This window comes from Macrobrachium rosenbergii, chromosome 5 (assembly GCF_040412425.1).
Source record: "Macrobrachium rosenbergii isolate ZJJX-2024 chromosome 5, ASM4041242v1, whole genome shotgun sequence".
NCBI classification, from domain to species: domain Eukaryota; kingdom Metazoa; phylum Arthropoda; class Malacostraca; order Decapoda; family Palaemonidae; genus Macrobrachium; species Macrobrachium rosenbergii.
The window spans coordinates 663,418-670,917 of record NC_089745.1 but is presented as its reverse complement, the minus strand read 5'-3'; the positions used below and the strand labels follow the sequence as shown (position 1 = coordinate 670,917).

Below are 7,500 nucleotides of genomic sequence, written 5' to 3'. Positions count from 1 at the left end.
TGAAAAATCCTTGGCTCTGTATCATGATCAGTTACTGTTGCAGTGTGGGGTCTGCTGGGGTGGGAGGTTGGAACCAACATTCTTTGGAAGCTTAAAGAATTTCAAGTCAGTGGACCTTGTGGTGTGCTTGTTCCGTGTGAATAGGTTTCATTTACTGAAATTAATAATAATAATAATAATAATAATAATAATAATAATAATAATAATAATAGCCTCTACAGTTACAGCTTTTGTTAAGGGAATCTCTTGAGTCACTGGTAAAAAAGTTTTGACAAACCGGCTTCCTCAAGGACCAAACTTGACTTCCGGCCGATTTTGTTCAGGGCACATGACAGTGCCATGTTGGGATGTGGTTGTGATGTGATGATGTGGGGATGTTATGTTGCCAAAAAGATGCTGCTATTTTATCCCAAAGCTCTATAAACCATTACTCTAGTTTTTAGGGCATTTTGATCATTCATGTATTGAATTATTTATGTATGAAATTTATTCGTTTATATTTTGTCTTTTATAATAACCTTTTTTTTCATATTACTTTATGTTAATTCTTTGTAATTAACACCATAATATTCTTTGGAGGCTTGAATTCCAGTTCGATGGCCCCTGTGGTGGGGTTGTTCCATATGAATCGGATTGTCTTCTGGATAATAATAATAATAATAATAATAATAATAATAATAATAATAATAATAATAATAATAATAATAATAATATATTCTTTGGAAGCTTGAATTCCAATTCAGTGGCCCTGTGGTGGGCTTGTTCCTTAAGAATGGTGTTCATCTTCTGAATAATAATAATAATAATAATAATAATAATAATAATAATAATAATAATAATACATGTAGCCCAGTATCCTAAAGGTTTATCTGTTTGATTTATCATTATAATTTATTGGAGTTTTAAGTCTTCAATACTTGTCACTGATTGACACTTGACAAGATCGTCTCGTCTCCCTTTTGAAAATTGATGATGAAATCGTCTTAAGTCACACCGTGGAAATAATCGTACATAATTATATTAGATATAACCATTAAGATATGTCATTTAATAGCTGATGAAGTCAAAGATACGACGTCAACAAAAAAGTGGCGTCACAGAGCGTGAGGGGTCGTATATAGTGCCACACGCCATATGAAGGCATCGCGTTCCCCTTTCCCCTCTCTTATACGCCGTCGTCGACGCGCGGCGCGCTCGCGCGCGTATTGTAGTGCCACCACTAGAGAGAGAGAGAGAGAGAGAGAGAGAGAGAGAGAGAGAGAGAGAGAGAGAGAGATGGGGAGACTGGAAATGCACAGCGGAGTGACTCGTCCGCTGAGAGCCCCGAGTTTCTCTCTCTCTCGCTCTCTGGCTACAGTCAGTGTGGCTTTGGCCTTTGTGGAGAGAGGGTGGTGTGTCGCTGCCTCTCCTCCCTAGTTGACGTAATCAATCCGTTATATCCAGGTCGTGTTATAGTCGTGTATACAGTGCTTATTGCGTGCACCTTTAATAAGTATATCCATAGATATATATATATATATTATTGCGTTCGTGCTTGCGCGTGCAGTGTTGCAAGACCAGAGACGACTAGTGAAGGCTTAGTCCGGTGGAAAGAAGTGATTACGGCGTTTAGTGATGAATGTGGAATTGCTTTTAATTAAATAAATACTCTCCCTGGGGAAGTAAAAAAAATATAAAAGGTTTTTTGAAAATTTATTTCAGTCCCTCATTGAGATTGAAAAGAAATTATATATATATATATATATATATATATATATATATATATATATATATATATATATATATATATATATATATTCCTAAGGCAGTTTTTTTTTTTATTAAGAAAAACCAAATTGACCTAAGGCAATAATGCTTTCATGTGCTTAAAAGCATCCATTGATATATATATATATTCCCCATGAGAGTTTTTATTTTTTTATTAAGAAAAAGCCAGTTTGACATAAAGGCAATAATATAATGCTTTTGTGTGCTTGCAAAAGCATCTATATATATATATGTATATATATATATATATGTATGTATGTATATATGTATATATATATATACATTCCCCATGAGACTTTTATATTTTTTTATGAAGAAAAGCCAAGGTGACCTAAGGCAATAATGCTTTCGTGTGCTTGCAACAGCATCCCACTTGGGAACGAAGCGTTATTACTGATTGTGATAAATATCGCAGTTTTTAAGATTTCCTCTTATAAGAAATGACAGTTATATCAAGCAATAATGCTTTTGTGTGGTTGCAAAAGCATCCATTTGGAAATGAGGCGTTATTACTGATTGTGATAAATAACGCAGTCTTTAAATGCTCTTATTCATTCTGCAATTTGACTCCAACTGGAAAAGTGATTTTGGAGAACAGTGACTTGTTGAAGATGTGTCATCGGATATTGATGCAGCCTATGTGTATGTGAGGTTTACTGCACAGCAATTTATGCCTGGTTTACTTTACAGCAATTTATGTCTGGTTTACTTTACAGCAATTTATGTCTGTTTTGTCTAATTTACAGGAATGTTTGTGTGGTTCACTTTACAGCAGTCTGTGTGTGTGGTTTACTGTACAGCCACATATGTGTGGGTTACATCACAGCAATATATGTGTTGTTTACTGTACAGCAATTTATGTTGGGATTTACTAACAGGAATATACATGTGGTTTTCTTTACAGCCAATGTATGTGGAATTTACTTTACAGCAATATATGTGTGGTTTACTTTACAGCAATGGATGTGTGGTTTACTTTACAGCCACATAGCCATATATGTTTGGTTTAATTTACAGCAATATGTGTGGGGTTCACTTTACACCTATGTATGTGTGGTTTACTTTACAGCAATTTATGTGGGGTTTACTTAACAGCAATGTATGTGTGGTTTACTTTACAGCAATGCATGTGTGGTTTACTTTACAGCAATGTATGTGTGGTTTACTTTGCAGAAATGTATGCGTGGTTTACAGCAATGTACGCGTGGTGTAATTAACAGCAATGTATGTGTGGTTTACTTTATAGTATTGTATGGGTAGTTTACTTAACAGCATTATGTGTGGTTTGATATACACCAGTGTATGTGTGGTTTACAGCAATGTATGCGTGGTTTAATTTACAGCAGTGTATGAGCAACACATGTGGGGTTTACTTGACAGCAATGTATGTGTGGTTTACTTGACAGCAATATATGTGTACTCTGCAGAAATGTATGAGGGGGTTTTACTTTACAGCAATATATGGTTTCAATAAACAGGTTTAATAAAATATATTAGTCAATAAAATTGATGCACCAAAGTTGCCGCGATCATCATCATTATGATCGTTATTTATGTTCTTAATGTTTTATTATTGTTCTTATAAGTTTTATCATTATCATCATAGTTTTTATTGTAATCATCATCAGTGTTTAGATGAAGGCCTTCTGGGAAAATCTATTATTGCTGCTACTGTGATCGTAATAATTATTTTTGTGTCTTTTATTTACGATTATAAATTTTTAGTTTTCTGTCAAGGAAAACTATTGCGCCGGCTTTGTCTGTCCGTCCGCACTTTTTCTGTCCGCCCTCAGATCTTGTAAACTACTGAGGAGGCTAGAGGGCTGCAAATTGGTATGTTGATCATCCACCGTCCAATCATCAAACATACCAAATTGCAGCCCTTTAGCCTCAGTAGTTTTTATTTTATTTAAGGTTAAATTTAGCCATGATCGTGCGTCTGGCAACGATATAAGATAGGCCACCACCGGGCCGTGGTTAAAGGTTCATGGGGCCGCGGCTCGTACAGCATTATACCGAGACCACCGAAAGATAGAGCTATTTTCGGTGGGCTGGATTATACGCTTAGGCGGCTGTACGGGAAACTCGATTGCGCCGAAGAAAATTCGGCGCATTTTTTTACCTGTTGTTGTTTCTCATCATCATCATCATCATCATCATCATCGGTATCTAGATAAGAACTAGCTGGAAAACCTTTCCTCAAATCTAATTCCCGGAAAGTGTTTTGGGGTTGAGGAATTAAGAGAGAGAGAGAGAGAGAGAGAGAGAGAGAGAGAGAGAGAGAGAAATCTCGCCTCCCAAGTTAATTGTGAAGTTTGAGAAGGCGGTGGTTGGTCACCCTCCTTTAAAGTAAGCTTTAAGTGAATTAGGTGATAGGTTTTTTCTTGCCTAGGTTATTTTTTTTTCTTGGTCCTTTTGTGTTAGTTAAGGAACGCCGCTTTTGGGGAACATTTTTTTTTTTTTTTGTGGAAGGTTAATGTAAGGGTAGTCTTGGTACCTTTGTGAAAATTTATTTTTAATTTTTTTTTCTAAGAATTAACGACGGAGGTAATGTTTTTTTGTGTTTTTTTGGGGTGGATTCATTCTTGAAATTAATGTTTTTTTCTCTCATATCATGCATCACCATTTTATTTTTGTAGTTTTTCTAACAACAATGGAGGTAATGTTTTTTTGTGTGTTTTTTTTTATTCATTCCTGTGATTAATAGGTCACTTTTGGGGGGGGTTGCATTCTTGAAATTAATGGGTTTTTTTAGCAGTTTTTCTAACAATTGACAATGGAGGTAATGTTTTTTTGTGTGTGTTTTTTGGGGATTCATTTGTGAAATTAATGTTTTTTCTTCTTTTATCTTGTACTTTTATAAACGAATTTCTTTTCATTATTTAAAGTTTCTGAACATCAGTGATGTTAATATTAACGTAATTTTGAGTCGCAATATTATAATGATCTTGGTTTTTAGTTTTCTGGAAAAGAAAACTATTGTGCCGGCTTTGTCTGTCCGTCCGCACTCTATTCTGTCCGCACCTTTACTGTCCGCCCTCAGATCTTTAAAACTACTGAGGTTAGAGGGCTGCAAATTGGTTTGTTGATCATCCACCCTCCAATCATCAGACACACCAAATTGCAGTCCTTCTAATCTCAGTAATTTTTAATTTATTTAAGGTTAGATTTACCCATAATCGTGCTTCTGGCAACGACAAGGTACAGGCCACCACCGGGCCCTGATCAAAGCTTAATTGGCCGCTGCTCATGCAGCATTATACCGAGACCACCGAAAGATAGATCCATTTTCGGCGGCCTTGATTATACGCTGTACAGGAAACTCGATTGCGCCGAAGAAACTTCGGCGCATTTTTCACTTGTCTGCCTATTCCATTCATATATCGGCTTAGGAACATGCAAAGAAGACGAAAACATTCTTTTATTTTTGTTTTTTTGTTTTTTGCATGGCTACGTTTGTGTGTGTTTTTTTTTATTTATTTATTTTTTCCTTTGTAGTACAAACACAAAAAATATCGCGTTTCCCAGATGGACGGTTCTGAAAAGAAATGCTGAAACGAAAACAAAAAAAATATTTACATAAAACAAAAGCCAGCGGTGGTCGTTTGCAAGATCGGTGAGTGGCTCCGATTACGCATTAATGCACTCGTAAGCACAGGGACGTTTGTGCCTGTTCCTCCTCCTCCTCCCCCTCCTCCTCAAACCTTTCCCTTCTCCCTTCAATCCCCATTCCTTCTCCCAATCTGCTTCCTTTTATTCCTCCGCCAGTGTTTGTCGTGTATATTTTTCAAACCCCTACCTCCTCCTCCTCCTCCTCCTCCTCCTCCTCCTCCTCATCATCATCATCATCAGCATCCTCCTCCTCCTCCTCCTCCTCCTCCTCCTCCTCCTCCTCCTCCTCATCAGCATCCTCCTCCTCCTCCTCCTCCTCCTCCTCCTCCTCCTCCTCCTCCTCCTCCATCCCCATTCCTCCTCCTCCTCATCCCCTTCCATCCCATTCCTCCTTCTTGTCCTCCTCCCTTCCATCCCCATTCCTCCTCCCTCCTCCTCCTCCTCCTCCTCCTCCTCCCCTCCTCCTCCTCCTCCTCCTCCTCCTCCTCCTCCTCCCATTTCCTTTTTCCCCCAGTGTTTGTCATATATATTTTTGTTATCTCCTCCAGTTGCATTTTCGTAAAGCAATGAGAATTTCAGTAACTGAAATAAGGTATATGTTTTTTTGGGGGAGGTTTTTTTTCCGGGGCTAGGTGCTGTCCTACTGGTGAGGGTCATCAGCCCCCCCCTCACTCCCTCCCAGTGTTGTTAGAAAATGAATTTTAAAAAATTTAGTTGGAAGTGAAATATATTCATCCCAGATGGAATTAACTCTTGGTTGAAAAAAAAAAACTTAAAAGTTTTTATATGCGAATTAAACTTCGCGCTTATGGTGTTACCGTTGCAGGTGCGTTGGAGGTGTTGAGGGTGGTTGGAATGGAAGGGGGAGGAGGGAAGGTTTGGTAGTGGGTTGGAATCTGGTGTGGAGGGGGGGGAGGGAATTAAGGCTATCTCCACTTAATTTGCAAAGTGAAATGGTAAACTGTGCCGTTCTGCTCTTCATCCTATCTCCCTTATATTTACTCTCTCTCTCTCTCTCTCTCTCTCTCTCTCTCTCTCTCTCTCTCTCTCTCTCTCTGCCCTTTGACCCCTTCTTCTTCTTCTTCTTCTTCTTCTTCTTCTTCTTCTTCTTATTATTATTATTATTATTATTATTATTATTATTATTATTATTATTATTATTAAGTGACAACTTCTCTTCTGAATGTTTTTGTCTTTTATTATATTGTTTACAAAATAATTATTTTGTTGATATTGTTTTCGAAAATTTAATTGCAGGCGAAAGTTCAGGGTAAAAAATTATTATTATTATTATTATTATTATTATTATTATTATTATTATTATTTGTTTATCTTCTATGCTTTTAATTCAGTATGAATACTGTATAATAAAACTAATACAATACTTGAATATATAAACTATATACATCCATTCTTAAGGACAAACTCACCTTTCACTAAGATATTTTATTCACAGTAACAATTCCCCTTCCCTTCCCCCCTCCCCACCTCTTCCCCTTATGCTGGGGGAGAGGGGGAATCGAGTCATTATTTTCAATGGCGGAGAGGGACACTGAGCGCTCATGTCTCATCAGTAGGCTCACTTTGAGTAATTGTCATCTCGTGCATAGTGGCTAAAATGAATCTGTTTTGGAGGCTGAAATGTTCTTGTTGGGGGAGAGGATTGAAGGAGAATGGTGGTGTTGGAGAGAGAGGGAGAGTTGGGTGTTGGAGAAGGGGGATGGGTTCTCAATGGGTAGGGGTTGTGGGGGGGAAGGGGTACCAGGTAACGATTTGCCTTCCGTTCTTTTTTAATGAGAGTTTATTGCGGATGTCATCCAAGTCTCTCTCTCTCTCTCTCTCTCTCTCTCTCTCTCTAAAGAAAAGAATTGTTCCTTCGTGATATATATAACATTTTGTGGGCGTATTTACTCTCTCTCTTTCTCTCTCTCTTTGAAGAAAAGAATTGTTCTTTCTTGTTATGTTTTACATTTCACGAGTGCTCTCTCTCTCTCTCTCTCTCTCTCTCTCTCTCTCTCTCTCTCTCTCTCTCTCTCTCTCTCTCCACAAACACATGCATCTATATATATATATATATATATATATATATATATATATATATATATATATATAGAGAGAGAG

At 37.4% G+C, this 7,500-nt stretch overlaps 1 protein-coding gene across 1 annotated transcript in view; it reads left to right on the top strand.

Moving 5' to 3' along the window:
- Nucleotides 1–1,356: 1,356 nt before the first annotated feature.
- LOC136838413 (serine-rich adhesin for platelets) overlaps nt 1,357–7,500 on the top strand; it is a 549,424-nt gene continuing 543,280 nt past the window's right edge. The window contains 1 exon segment of the mRNA XM_067103288.1: nt 1,357–1,443. The gene's annotated coding sequence lies outside the window, so the exon portion shown is untranslated.